Genomic DNA, 16,245 nt, shown 5'->3' on the forward strand with positions numbered 1-16,245 from the left:
TTCACACCATATAACAAGAGACAGAAATAAATTCCTTCACTTGCAAGATTTTGATGAAGGTTTTGTAAGATTTGGTGATAATTCAGGAGCCTTTGTCAGAGGTAAGGGTACCCTTCTACTAAATGATGATACTCCAATCCATGATGTATATTTTATTGAAGGATTAAAATATAATTTGTTGAGTGTCGGTCAAATCTGTGACAATGGTTATAATGTAACTTTTAGTTCTCGAGGTTGTGCTATCAAAAATAAATCTGGTAAAATTATTGTTGCTGGTTTAAGAATAATTGGCAATATTTACAACTTGCTTGACTCCTCAAACTATGAAAACAATGAAGGCATGTTCCTTATGGGTCAAGTAGATGAAAACTAGTTGTGGCACAAGCGCTTGGGGCATGTGAACTTTGATAATCTAGTTTGAATCAGCAAGAATTAGAATGTCAGAGGCTTACCCATCTTGAGTAAACCAACAAACTTTGTGTGCAAAGAGTGTCTGAAAGGCAAACAGACAAAAGTATCTTTTAAATCTAAAGAACACTATTCTACCAGACCATTACAACTAGTTCACACAGATTTATGTGGTCCAACAAAAACACAATCCATCAATGGTGAAAAATACTTCATGCTCTTTGAGGATGATTGTACAAGAATGGTATGGGTCACTTTTCTCAAACACAAATCTGAAGCATTTAACAGATTTAAAATTTTCAAGAAAATGGTTGAACGTGAAACTGATCTGAAATTAAAATGCTTAAGATCAGATAAAGGTGGTGAGTTTCCATCACAAGAATTCATAGATTACTGTGAAATTCATGGCATTAAAAGACAATATGCCGATGCTCGAACACCTCAATAGAATGGAGTGGTTGAGAGAAAAAATAGAAAAGCCAAAGAAATGGCTCGGACAATGCTCAATGAAGCAAATCTTCCAGTCAGGTATTGGAAAGAAGTTATTCACATAGCAATTTATATTCTGAATCGTGTGCAAATCAGGGCAAAATCTACCTTCACTCTATATGAACTTTGGTATGGTAAAGTTGCTTCTATTAAATATTTTAAGAGTTTTGGATGCAAGTGTTACATTAAAAGAGATGAAGAAAATCTAGGAAGCTTTGACACTAAAACTAATGAGGGTATCTTTCTTGGATACTCCACTCATAGCAAAGCTTATAAATGTTTCAATAATAGGTTGAATAAAATTGTTGAAACAATTAATATAAGATTTTATAAGCAATTGTTTCTAAGTGATGATGTGCAGGATTCTGAGGAGAATACTCTAATAAGACTTGATCAAACTCCTAAGCCTGTTGAAGCAGAAATAACAAATGAAGAGAATGCATCTAGTCCTAAAACTGCATCTAGACCTAAAGCAGAAATTCCTCTATATACACCCTCCAGAATCATTAAAAAAAGATATCCTCAAAGTCAGGTTATTGGTGACATAAATGCAGGAATCATGACTAAGAGAAGAGCAAAAACTAATCAACAAGCTTAGATGGTTGAGTATTATTGTTTGGTAACTGATTTTGAACCTAAATTTATCTTTGGTGCATTGATTGTTGATTGCTGGTTAAATGCAATGAGAGATGAAATCAGTCAAATAGAAAAGAATAAAACCTGGGAACTAGTGCCTAGACCAGATGATAAAAATGTCATAGGGGGAAAATGGATTTTCAGAAATAAACTTGATGAATCTGGTAAAGTTGTTAGGAATAAGGTAGGCTTTATTTGTAAAGGTTATGCACAACAAGAAGGTGTATATTTTAGTGAAACATTTGCACCTATTTCTCTGCTAGAGTCAATACGAATATTTCTTGCATATTCTTGCTTTAAAAACTTTAAAATCTATCAAATGGATATTAAAACAACATTCCCAAATGGTTATCTTGATTAGGAGGTGTATATGGAATAGCCAGAAGGGTTTGTCTCTGCAGATAAACCTGATTATGTATATAGGTTGAAAAAGGCTCTTTATGGCCTTAAACAAGCTCCAAGAGCCTGGTACTCTAGGTTGGGTGCCCACCTTACAACAAATGGATTCACTAGAGGTGGAGTTCATAGTAACTTATATGTTATGGTTGAAGGTAATGATAAATTAGTTGTTGAAGTATATGTGGATGATATTATTTTTGGCTACAATAATAATTCCTTGTCCAAAAAGTTTTCAAAACTCACGGAATCTGAATTTGAAATGTCCACATTGGGTGAATTAACCTTTTTTCTTGGTCTTCAAGTAATGCAGCTTGAAGATGGCATATTTCTGTCACAAATGAAATACACAAAAGAAATGCTTAAGAAGTTTAACATGATAGATTGCAAACCAGTTGGTACTCCAATGGAGACTAGCTGCAAATTGACTAAGAATGATGATTCTTCTGAGGTAAATCAATCAGAGTATAGATCCATGATAGGTAGTTTACTATATTTGACTGCATCTAGACCTAACTTGATCTATGCAGTATGTTTGGTTTCAATTTTCCAATCTGCCCCTAAACAATCTCATTTGAATGCTATGACAAGAAACTTCAAGTACATTCAAGGAACTTTCAATTTTGGATTATGGTATCCTCTAGAAAAATGAATTTTCTCTTGTTGGTTTCACTTGTGCTGACTAGGCTGGCTATCTAGATGATAGAAAAAGTACCAATGGTGTAGTTTTGTTTCTAGGAGATTGTCTTGTTGCCTGGTACAACAAAAAGCAAGATTGTGTCACCTTGTCTACTGCTGAATCTGAGAACATAGCTGCTACAACATGTTGTACTCAATTAATTTGGATGTCTCATCAAATTATAGATATGGGCATTTCTGTTACTAAGCCAATTTCAATTTTCTGTGATAACACTAATACCATCAATCTTTCTAAAATTCCTGTCATGCATTCTCTCACTAAACATGTTTCTATCAAATTACATTTTCTATGAGAACAAGTGTTAGCTAATGAGTTTCAACTTCTATATGTACCTTCTTAGGCACAAGTGGCTGATATATTTACTAAAGCATTATCTAAAGAAACATTTGAGAGGTTCTGAGAATAGTTGGGAGTCTTCTCTCCATCTTGTCTTCTCACATCATGAACATGTTGAGGGGGAGAAAAGCTCTCCACAAGAAGCACCTTGTTGCTTTTCCCTTTATCCTTGAGACAAAAAGGGGGAGAAAGCATAATTGACAGACAATATTGGCATGTGACGAGCTTGAGTGGTAATTTGACTTCAGTGATTTCTGTGATAGTTTGTATATTTACTGACATGGCATTTGGCATTTGTATTCTAATATTGGCAGTCTGGCATTGGCATTTGGCATTCTGTATTCTATGACTTATCTTTTTTTATAGTGGTATTTTGGCATTACAAAGTCAATGATGGCATGATTTTTTGCCATCAAGGACAAATGGGGAGTTTATTGCCCCTTAGTTGTCCTTGATAACAAAAAGGGTTCCATTGTGACGAGTTGTATATCATTCATACAATTTCATTATGGTGCATGGTTATGAGGCACACTGTATAGTGCAAGGTTGACATGGCTTATATTTCACTTAGCACCTAGTGCTTATGGCATTTATTATTTTATATGTTGATTATTAAGTCTTTATTATAAAATACTTAAGTATTTACTATTAAGCACTAAGAAAATTGCTATCGGCATATGTTCATTTAGCATTTTATGGTGTATGGCATTTTTTACATTAGCTTCTCGGCATGTTGAAGGTTGTTATTTTAAGTGCTAATCAAGCACTAGCCAACTGTTCATCTGGAAAATCGGTGATATGAAATATGATGACTTGACATTCATTATATTCTTTGATCTTACATGACTAATGATTTTTTTTACAGCACTTGACAATGGTCATTAGAATGAAATGTGTCAAGTTTCTATGTTGATTGGGCAGTTTATGATGATGTGGCAAGTATTCGGTCTATTGACCTTGCGGATTTCAAATCATCTTTAATTATTATTTGGGACTCAACTTATAATAAGTTAGGGCAGATTTTGTGGGATTATATCTTCTTTCTGGTTGGGCAATCAGCTATTTTGTATTATTCATGTTTTTCTTAAAGGTAGATCCGTTTGAAACTTGATTCCCTCGAATCTAGAAATCAAATGAAAGCATTGAAAAAAATTTTCAATAACATTTTGTTTTAGATATTCTAGCAAAAAAAAAGGATTATCTATTGTTGAAAGATTTATCTTTTTCAAAACAAAAAACAAGAGGGATCTTGAACAAAAAGAATAATTCTATTATCTTTGTAATTTCTGTTTTACTTGATATCCGGAAAAAAAGGTTATGAGGGGATTAACCAAAAAGATCTAACTAGAAAGATCTCTTCCTTGGTCGATATTCAGTTTTTTGGTTGTTTTAGTTATTCTTCAAACCCTAATAAGGGTTTGGTAACCCTTTACAAGGGTTACAATTTGAAGACCTTTGGTTTCAATAGACTGAAAATTTAAAAAGAGACATTTTTTCATGTTTATAGTGAGAAAGTGATTGAATTGGAATGAGGAACAGAGCATTTTACTGTTTTTCAAATACAGGGTATAAAGTTTTTGGTTAAATGATATACATTGGAAAAAGATTTGATTTGTTACTCTGATTTAAAATAGAGTATATGTTGCACTTTCTATTTGTATCACATAGTGATACTGAGAAATATGTCATATTGTGATAACAGTACCTTGTAACTGAAATTATTGCATATCATTATTTCAGAAACCTCATTCAAACATTGGCAAGTTTGTAGATTCATAAGCATGATGTAGTTATAAATTTTTCAATGTTTGCAACTTGAGATATTATTGATATAATATGAGATATGGGGGTTGGTGCTCCCTGAAGTTTGATACTTCTAAATTCAGTGTACAGAGTTGGTGCTTTTTGAATTAATAAAAGGAAATTCTTTGCCAAGTGGTTTTTCTACTCGAAGAGGGTTTTCCACTCATGAAATCTATGGTGTTCTATGCTCATCTTTGTCTCTATTTGTTTCATTAGTTTAATGCTCTAATACCTTTGTTATTTATATGGTTTACTGGTCACAAATCTTGTCATGTTCATTAATTCTTATTTTGCATTACTTGTGATGTTCAAATTTTGTTTACTTTTGCAAAAGTCGGTTATGGTCAAGTCTGATTCTCTAAGGGTTGGTATCTCATTGTTGCTCATTGGTTGCAAGTTTTCAAACAAAGTTGTTGTATTCTAATTTGTATATTTTCTCAAATTGGGTCAGAATTACAATCACTCTTATTCAACCCCCCCCCCCTCCTCTCAAAACAAATCCACTTCCAACAAGTTCGTCGTAGGGTCCTAGGTTGATGGGTGCCTAATCTTTGGAACCCCCAGGATTGCATATAATGTTATACCTCTGGTAATGCTTTTACTTATTTCTTACCTTATATGGTCAACAACTAGGTTTTCAACAGTTAGACGACATGTCAATTTTACTAAACTACGTCTAGTTATATGGGTTTTAAAAGTTTTTATTTGACTTTCGCTGGTATTTATGATTGGAGGCATCTATCCAATTTTTTAATACCATCTCCACTAGTTATGTGGGATGACCTTTTTTAAAGCTCTTCCTTGAAAGTTGTTGCATGAGTTTTATGATCTGGAGGCGTCTATTTTGGATGTATGGAGGGTCTCTTTTAGTTAGTGTTATAAAGGTTGTTTGATTATAGGATTTTTAATTATGTAAATTTAAATAAAAATAAACAAGTGATAATTTTTTTATCAAGATGAATCTTTATATGGACAAGGGAATCTATGAATGTAAATTACAAGTGTAATGAATATTTTTTGCTTTATATAAAATATCATGACTATCCATTATAAGTGTGTTATTTATAAAATAGGGTGTTCATTTAAACAAGCATTATTGTTATGTAGAAAGATACTATTCTTATTGTATAAATATTGGGGTGACAATGTCTATGGATTAAAGGACTTCATATTATATGTTCGTCCTATAAAAAATTTAAAAGGTGAGTGCCATAAATACCTTATGTTTTTTCATCAAATGTGCAAGGTTCTCAAAAACATTTATGATCATTTAAAGTTGGATATAAGTTATTTAATAAAAATAATGTGTTGCTTTTATAACAATAAATATTTTTTTTGTGTTTGATTATTGGATCATTTGTGTTGGATACAAAGGTTAGAGATAACAAGATTTATGGTTGCTAAAAGATGTTTAAATCATTTAGGTTGCAGTTACATTATATTTTAAATAAGAATATGATATTGTTCTAACAATAAATGATAAGTGTTTTGTTCAACTACTAGGGATTTTATGATTAAGCTTTGGTTGAATCTTTGAGCATTCAATTTAAGGATATTTCTCACTAGACATACTAATGTGGTGAGCTACATAATGACTAACACATTTAAATCTTAGTTGTAGATAGATAATAGATCATTTCACATTTCTAAAAAAATTGAAGTCCTACATAATTGTGAAGACTTGATAGCACATGAAGGTAATAAAAATTGCAATAGCCAACCTAGCTCTAGCTAAGCAAAGTAAATCCAATGTTTAAACTTCCTAAACTAACCAAGTCATCAATTAGCTATGAGATCTTACTGGTGCATTCTTGATAGAGATTAATCTTTTCTTGTCAATCCCTCTTGGAGTTCTCAAGGTTGAATGGTTTTCCATATTTGGAGAAAGTGACATTTGGCGTGTGTCATAAAGTCAAGTGGCCCCAAGTGATTATACAGAATGAATGGAACTTTAGAGTAGTGTCACCCAAAGCCTCTTGATGAGATTTCCCACCATTTGACATTGGACTTAAGAAACTATCAAAAATTATAGTATGGGACCATAATGCACTGAAGGCATCTATAAATATGCCAACTTCTTTAAATCCATGTCTAGATATGGAAGTCCAAATAGAGATGTTTGTTTCATAAAAAATATGATTTATGTTCAAAAGTTAGAGTCTTATTGCAAACTGAAAAATCTTCAACAATAGAGTTTGAGGAATCTAAAGGAGCTTCCAAGTTTCAAACTTTTATCAAATTTTATAGTGCACAAACTTAGCTACTATGGTATAAGGGAGTTAAAAGATCTAACATATTGTGTCTTGCTGGAGGATGTTATAAAAAAATTACAAAGGTTTCCCAACTTCTCATTATTGAAGAAGTTAAACAAACTAATTTTATATAATTGAAAGAGGGTTGAAGATCCTCTAATATTATTGGTTGTCATGAATTATAGGTACTCCATCTAATCTATAATGACAATATTAAAGGACTTCCCAAAATAGGAAATTTCCCACGATTAGAGAAAATCAATATGAGTTGCTGTTCTCGTAAGGAAATCAATATTGACAATTTTGAATTTCGTGTGGACCTTCAACCTAATGGGGATCTTCTATCTTGTCTATGACTCTTCAAAGGTAAAAGGTTCTCGAACTTAGGTGATGTAGGTACACCAGTGGAATTCAAAGAGTGGTAGTGGCTAAAGGACAAGACCATTCATAGGATAAGCTACTTTCATGGAGGGAAGACTTAGCGTTCTATCATAGCTTTGTATGAATCAAATGAGAATAGCTAGTTTTTGTAGTTTCTTAAAATGCAGATGCTAAATACAAATGAAATAATGGAAAACATAGACAATGTTAGAAATAAATCTCAAATAGAATTTATTTTATTCAACTTACTTCAATGGATTATGTTTTGTAAATTGCCATTTAACGAGTACAAAAGGGAATTTTTATTGAGGTTGTAGCCTCTTTTATAATATTAGGGCATGGGAAATCCAAAGAGGAGCATATATTATTTACTTGAGTTTCTAATTTGTTAATTAATATTCAACAAAACATGCAATCTATAAATAGGCTAACCAAAACTCCGCATGTGAAGGAACACAGAATGGTAGTGTTGCAATGCATGGAGATCAAATTCATTTGAACGGTGGTGAGACTCAAAAATCACCTTCTATCATACTCCCTGTTGATGCTAAGACTCACAATTTGATCTCAAAGCTTTGAAAACTAGATCTTTGCAATTTGATGTGACCATGTTAGTGCAACATAGCTCAATTTGGTGAAATCCAAACCATTGCAACTCACTAGGAAACACTTTTTGTAGATGTGAGGTACCAATTTACTCATCTCTCTCCCTCACGAGAGATCATAAGGGTTTATGTTCCTTTCTCTAACATAAGAAAACTCGTGTCACCTTTAAATGTGCTAATAATAGAAAGAAGTCATCACCCACTTGAGTGAAACATTCAAACCTTGATTTATCACTACCTCTGTTTACATTCAAACACTTAGACTTGTATAATATTTTTCAAACATACTAGTAACTTTTGACTATTTGTTCCAACATGGTTTTTCTGAGTGATTCTTCAATCCACAAATAGAACAATACTGAAGATCAGGCAATAATTCTCTTCTTTATGTCCTTCCCCATGACAGTATAAACATTGCATACTTTGAGTTGATTTGCATGAACTTGTAACACCTAGCAACATAAGATCTATTTTTCTTACCATATCCAAGACCTTCATTCTTTGACCTCATAACTGGTTGAATGGGCTCTTTGATTCCTTTCCCATATTTTTCTATTCATTTTCTTTAATATCCCATTTTTTTGCATGATTTTCAAACTGATATTCTTTTCAACAACCTTTATTTTGAACATAACAACTTGCACCTACAAAATTTGGAGATTCACGCATATCCTTACCTTCAACTTTACCATCTTTACCTGAAGAAACTTTAGGTACATCATCAATATCAATTGAAGGATATAAATCACTCATATCACACGAGCTATCACATACTGAAGACTTCAACTTTAGATTATCATTCTCTTTTTTCCAAGAAATTTAACCAAATTTCCAAACCTTCATTCTTCTTTATGACTTCATAAAACAAAATTACACATTCCTTTTTTTTCTCCATTTTCCTTTCTAACAATCTCTAACACTTTTTGAAGAATATCATTTTCATATATCCTTTCTCAGCTCCTTTATAGTTTCTACCAATTCTGAATTCTATTCTAGATCTTGTAAGTTTAAGCAATACATCTTTCAAAAAATCTTTCTCATACATTGAACCTGAACTTGTTTTTTTTCCATTCCAATTCTGAATTCCATTCTAGATCTTGTAAGTTTCAGCAATGCATCTTTCAAAAAATCTTTCTCAAACATTGAACCTGAACTTGTTTTTTTCCATTCCAATTCTGAATTCTATTCTAGATCTTGTAAGTTTAAGCAATGCATCTTTCAAAAAATCTTTCTCATACATTGAACCTCAACTTGTTTTTTTTCTATTCACCTTTTTACCATTTTTTCCCATTGAAACAAAAACAATTCAAACTCTCCTTGCTTATACTTGGAAATGGGGGCGCAAAGTAGGAAATATTGTTTCGAGCATCTCAACTTGTAGATTGCATTCACGCTAGGTAGTTTCTTTTAATTTAGTGAATCGGCAATTTCCTAGATACCCGTTTAGTGAATCAGCAATTGCCTAGGTACCCGACTTCAACGACACGGAAGTTTCCATGGTTAGGTTTTTCTTTTCTCAGCACTTTCCTAGCAAGTTAAGGTGAGCCTGCCTTACCCTTTTTAAGTGGAGAAACCCTCACTTGTTCTCAAGGAAAAGTTATTTAGTTGGTTTAGCGATAAGATGGCTTCGGGACTCTCCAACAACGCCAGAAGTAGTAGGGAAATGGAAGACAGTAAAGATGTTATCGTAGGTACGTAAGAAGTAGTTTTAATCTAAGATCTTTGTTCATTTTATATGCCCTTTTTTTCAGTACTATCAGAGGAAACCAGATTAAATTTTTCTCAAATTCGATTAAAGATTAATCTTGTGATAATATGGTGAACGGTTGAGTAGCGGGTAATTGGTCACCATATAACATTAAAAAGATTGATTCTATACTGAAAATTATTGTTGCCAAACTTTCTCAGATCCAGGTTTTGAGTCGCTAGATATTTATGTCTTTGAGGAAATATATAATAGAATAGAAAGGAATAAATTTTAATTTTGTATTAGATAAAATATAATTATATGGCTTTGAGGAAATACATAATAGAATAAATGGAATAAATTTTAATTTTGTACGAGATTAAAAAAGTGGTTTCTATGAGTACTTCACTTTCAATATATCCTAATAGGAGTGTGTGAAGTTGGACCCATGCCGGTATGAATTTAATGGCAGATAAGGAAGGGTGGAAGTTGGGTATCCATGGTTGTATGAAAAGACCAGCCCCATTCATAAGCCAGGTTTTCCTTTAGAGGGTTTGATCTCTATCTTCCTTGTTATTAAAGAGGACTACAAAAAGACCTAGTTGTTGCTCGAGGAAGAAGACATTGTAGACCCCTTTCCAATGATATTCAGCCCAATTAAACATCTCAAACTTAGACGGGATATGGTTCCAAAACTTACCGATAAGGGCTCTGCTTTGTAAATCTTTAACTAGGAATGTAAGAGCTTCATCTTCAAAAGTAATCTTCAATCGTTTTTCATGACCATCTATTTTTGCTAGGTCCAGAGGCATTTTTGTTTGATCTTTCCCTTTGGGGACCCATATATGACATATAATCTTGCAGTTCTAAGTTTTGGGCTTATCTTGTTGGCATTTATAACATTTCCTCTTATGAAAGTGATGTTTCTTTCCAAATCATTTCTTCTTATTGTGCCTGTCCATCTAGAACCTTCTCCTTGGTGATTCCTTTTGGATTGAAGGGAGATTTGGACGGTGTAGGGTTTCTTCAACCCATTTGAAAAGTGGGTTGCAAGCCATTTTATCCCTCCAACGTAGGTCCACCAAAAGCTTCCCTTGGCCCATTTGTAAAATCTAATGTATCATTTGGCAATGATTTAGGCCAACTTATTTGTAGTGTGTGATGTTTTCTAGGTATTTAAAATTATTTGTTGCAAAAATAAAAATATGGATACAACTTATATTTTCAAATCAATTTGCATACTTTCATGTTTAGATTTTTATATTTTAAAATCAAATTGTTTACATAACATATAACTATCATTATGTAATTTTGTATCCTTTAATATAATTTCAAATTTAACATTATATGATTTTATACCCTCCAATATATTATTTAAAATATATTTTAGTAGGTAACCTTACACCTCATTTATCATTTTGATGAGAATGCTAGTTTTAAAAATCTTAAATATTATATGAGAAGAACTGTCGTATATGTTATTGCGATGTCTTGTAATTGAACAGCACACAACTATATATACGAAGTCCTTGGTTGCTTGTCTCGGCTACCCGTTGAATGGCTTGCGGTATTTGGAGAAGGTGGAATTTAGTGTGTGTGATAATGTGAAGGGCGAATTCGACTGTACAGAATGCCTGGAGCTGCAGCGTACTGTCCTCAACAGTTGGTCCCGGTGGGCTTGGTCAACGCCCCTCGTTGGACATAAGAAAATATCCAAAACTGTTTTGTGGGATCGTGATGCATTGAAGACATGTCGAGATATAGATGCAGTGAAGGAATGTACAGATATAGGTGCCCAGGTAGAGTCTTTTGTTGCATCAAAAGATGTTTCAGTGCTTAGAAGTTTAGAATATTGTGAAGGACTGAAAAATGTTCAACTATGGAATTTGAGAAATCTAAAGGAGCTTCTGTTTTAGACTCCTATCAAATTTGATTGTGCTCAAACTTGGGAAATGTGGTATAAGGGAGCCCCCGGATCTAACAGGTTGTCTCTTGTTGAAGGATATTTGGTTTTCCACACTAGAAAATTTACAAAGCTTTCCCAACTTCTCACCACTGAGGAAATTAAAGAAGTTAAGATTATATAATTGCTGGAGGGTAGATCCTCCTGAGGTTAGTGGCTGCCAGGAATTACAGGTATTCCATCTAGTCTACAACGACAGTATGAAAGGACTTCCCAATATGGGAGCGTCCCCACAATTAGAGGAAATCAAACTGAGTTGGCATCCTGAGAATGAGGCCATTTGCCGCACTGCTGAAGATGATCTTCAACCTAATGAGGATCTTAGTGTTATTTTAGTACTTGGTTTATGTATTCAATTTTGGAATGTATACATTGTTGTTGCAAGTACATGTGGTCTTAGGATTTTTAGTCTTGTAAATTTTGTCAAGATGGATCTTTATATGAATAAGAAAATCTATGAATGCCATGTAAATAATTATAAATACTTTCTTTGTAAAGTGAAAAGTTTTTTTGTTTTTTTTTGGCTTTATAGAAAATATCATGACTATCCAATACAAGTATGTCATTTAGACAATTATAATTGTTATGTGGAAAAATATTATTCTTATGTATATAAGGATAAAGTATCTGCATTTGAGTACTTCATATTATATGCTTGTCCTATTATAAATATAAAAGGTGAGTGCAATAAATACTTTGCATTTTTTTTATGAAATGTTAAAGGTTGCCAAACAAATTTATGACCATTCAAAGTATAATAGAAGCTATATAATTTGAAATAACAATGTATTGCTTTTATTACAATAAATAGTATTTTTGTGTTCAATTACAAATTATGAGAAAATATTTTCAATTTTTAAGTAAATTACCTTAAGCCTAAATATATATTAATAGAAGTAAACATATAGTAGAGATAAAGAACATGAAGGAAATAATAAAGCTCCTACCAGAGGGAACCAAATACAACAAAAACCAAGAATAGAACAATACACCCACCCCCATATGACAAGCAATACCAAACAAGAGAGTATGAAAGATAGAGATGGAGAATCCTAATCATAAAAAAAATCTATATTTATGGACAAGACATTCAAATTGCTTTTCACTTGTAGGGAAGATGGATCTAGGATGGATCAAGATTTGTGGTTGTCAAATCATCCAACACCATACTCCCAAAAATCACAATGGCTAATTTAATAGCTTCGTTAGATAAGACATTTTCAAAGTAGAGGCAAGAAGGTCAAGATGAAAATGGATGACCAAAACTTGGACTTACACCACAAAAACCAAAATTTCCAATGGCCCTACAATACACATCCTTGAAGTATAGGCCGAAGTAGAAAACCATAAATCTAGTATGAAGCAAGGCACCTAAAGTCAATGCCATGTTGAATCTCAGAATGGAATGACTCATACTTTCTCCAACTTGGTATCTTTTAACTAGTTTGGGTGTATAGGCAGAGTCCACCCCAAAATATTCTTCTTCTGAACCTACAACACCATTTGGAATGCATCAAAGGTAAGTTCTTATTATTGGATGAACTCTATAGTAGATAAAAGATAGAATAGAACAAAGAAGACATAAATACAATAGATAATTGTGTTGTCTATTTTCATATGCAGTCTACTACAAATTGTATGGCCAATTCCATTTTTGTGGGATTCTGTGTTGAAAAGCTTCATTTTCTATTGTTGCCTCTAGCTCTTTATCACTCATATGATCATAATATTTAAACAAAACATCCCCTTGAAGTAAGTGACACCCTTTATTTGCTACAATGTTTGCAATCTTATTGGCTTCTCTAAAATAATGGGAAATGTGATTGTTATCAAAGTCCTAAAGTAAATTCCATGTCTCCTAAAGGATATACTTTACCTTCCAATCTAATGTGTCAAATTTTTTAAAAGCATTGATATTGTTCAAAATATCACCTTCAATATCAATATTCTTGACCCTTACTTTACATGCTAGTTTAAGCCCAAACAATAAAGATGAGGGTTCCACTATATTGTTAGTCCCGTCTGGAATTCTAGATGCCCCTATAATGAGGACTTTACCTATGCAATCTCTTAACACACATCCTACACCGGAGACCCTCGGGTTACCCTTGGCCACACCATCAAAGTTTAACTTGATGAAATTTTTCTATGAGGCTTTCCATCTGATTGCTTTTCTATCCAACTTTTTAATTAAGTTATTAAATAAGACTCCTTTTAAATGATAATCTAATGCTTTTCCATTTCAACATGATAGAATTATACAAAGATGAAAAACAAGAAGTTGTACTTTTATTCTTAATGGTGTATGCTAGGACAAATTTAAAAATTTCCTTCTCAATGTTACTAATTACACCTTCCACTTAGTTGCATTCTTTTCTAAAATTCCTCTTATTTTTTTCTCACCAAATTTTCCAACTTAATATGCTAGGGGCAACTTCCTAGAGGGATACAAAAAGAGACCCCTAAAACAATTTAGGCCATGTTTCAAACACCATAATCAACTTAGAATGGACGGGGTAGACCAATGTGATTTCTTAAGAAGCTGAGTTCAACAAGTGTTTGGAAATTCACAATTAAGGAGAAGGTGATCCTTTGTTTCCACTCTTTTTCCATATAATACATAATTAAAATTGGAGTAATACCCAGGGAGGCTAACCTATCACTATTAAGAATATTTCCTTTAAGCCAAAGACAATCAAATGATCTAGATTTTGGTAGACATGTTGCAGTCCAACAAAATGAAAAACACCTCAATTTCTAGACTCAAAATTCTTTCCTAAAAGTATGGTAGCCTTGATTTACTAAGTAATTACCTGATTGATAGGGGATCTAGATAAGTTTGTCCATTTTTTTTTGTAATGAACTGCCCTATTCTTCATCTCCTAAAGAAGCAAATATTTTTGTTTAGCTGAGGCATATGCTCATTTTCAAAATCTTTCTAGTTTATTTCCAAAGCTCCATCTACATTAGAGATAAAAAAAAAAAAGCTGACACTTTGACTCCCTAGGATTCCTTATGTAATAGTTTTAGCTCTTATGTGTTCTTTAATATATCCAAGGGAGGAAGACCCTTCCAAGAATCTTCCCAAAAAATACTTTTTTGCCATCATGAATTATCCAAGAGAGATAAGGAATAAACACTTTCCTACATTTTAGCATGAAATTCCACATTTGGGAGCCTGGTGGAGGGTTGAGGATAAAAAGCTCTAATACTCTAGAACATTTTAAAAATAGATATTTATGCATATAGCTATTGAGCAAGGATCCCATTGTATTTGGAAAAACTATCATGTCACTTGGTCATAGTAGAATGAAATAATGATGTACTCATTATGCCCAATGAGGATTCAATAGCACTATATCCTTACTATTTTCTATGTGATGACTACCCATGATCTTATAGTCCTATATGATCTCCATTAGAGGTCTATCCACTCTAATTTGTCAAATAAAACTCTTGAATACAACAAATATCCTCTCTACCATGGTCTTTTCAATGGTTAGGGGCATGCTGATGATCTCCCCCAATTGACCTTGATAGGATATCCCTTTGGCCTCATGCATGTAATATGCTCAAATACCCAAACTTGCAGTAATGTGTAGATCATGATGTTTTGTCCCTCATATTGTACATATTGGCCAAGATCATAATAGACCCTATGATCTAGCATACTAAATCCCTATGCAAAGATTATCTTGCTCTTCTCCATCACCTGGATATTGTGTTTGAGCAGTCCATCTAGATGTGTGCTTCACTTATCAAGTGTTCAACAAGACTATCTATAGTTATTGGTATCTTTTGGAGGGCATGAGTATCCATAGTAATTTGTAATAACTAGTGTAGATAAATTTGACCCCTCGTATTCCTTGATATGGCTTGCTTTATGCAATACATCTAGTTGTGATAAATGATGCTGAGTGTACATGGTCTTACTAGTCTCGCAGTCTCACATCACATTGGAAGATGTAAAATTTGGTACACATAATATAGTGTCATTGTCATATCCTTTATCAAAACATCGAAAGTGGATGTGTTAATTGTGTCATCACTCCATCAATATCATCGACATCAAATCATGAAATCTCATATTTGATATGGTGAATACCCACCACAATCCAATATCTCATTTTTGACATGGTGTATGCCCACCATAGTCCAACTACACCTTTTATGATAAGGACCCGGCCTAGAAATATTATAGCTAGTATATGTGGCCACCTAAATGTTCTTGTATAGTTGGAGGGGCCTATGACAAGATTGAAGGTTAATGCTATGAGATTTCCACAATATATGTTGTATTCTCTTGATTTTTTTTGGATTCGATTGATAATAAAAAATACATACACAATTAAAATCTCACCAAGTTTTATGCAAAATCCCTTGCACATCTATTTGGACTATGGCACCTAAATAGAACATAGGTTTCATGTTGAAATATGGTGCCCAAATTGGACTATGACACCCTATCTAGGCTATGACATCAAGAAAGTGAGTGAACAAATCTAATCATAATCATTTTAGATATCTAAACCCAAAAATAAAAAAAATCAAATACATGAAAAATTCAATATGGCCTACTCATGGATCTG

Source organism: Cryptomeria japonica, chromosome 8 (assembly GCF_030272615.1).
Source record: "Cryptomeria japonica chromosome 8, Sugi_1.0, whole genome shotgun sequence".
NCBI lineage: Eukaryota > Viridiplantae > Streptophyta > Pinopsida > Cupressales > Cupressaceae > Cryptomeria > Cryptomeria japonica.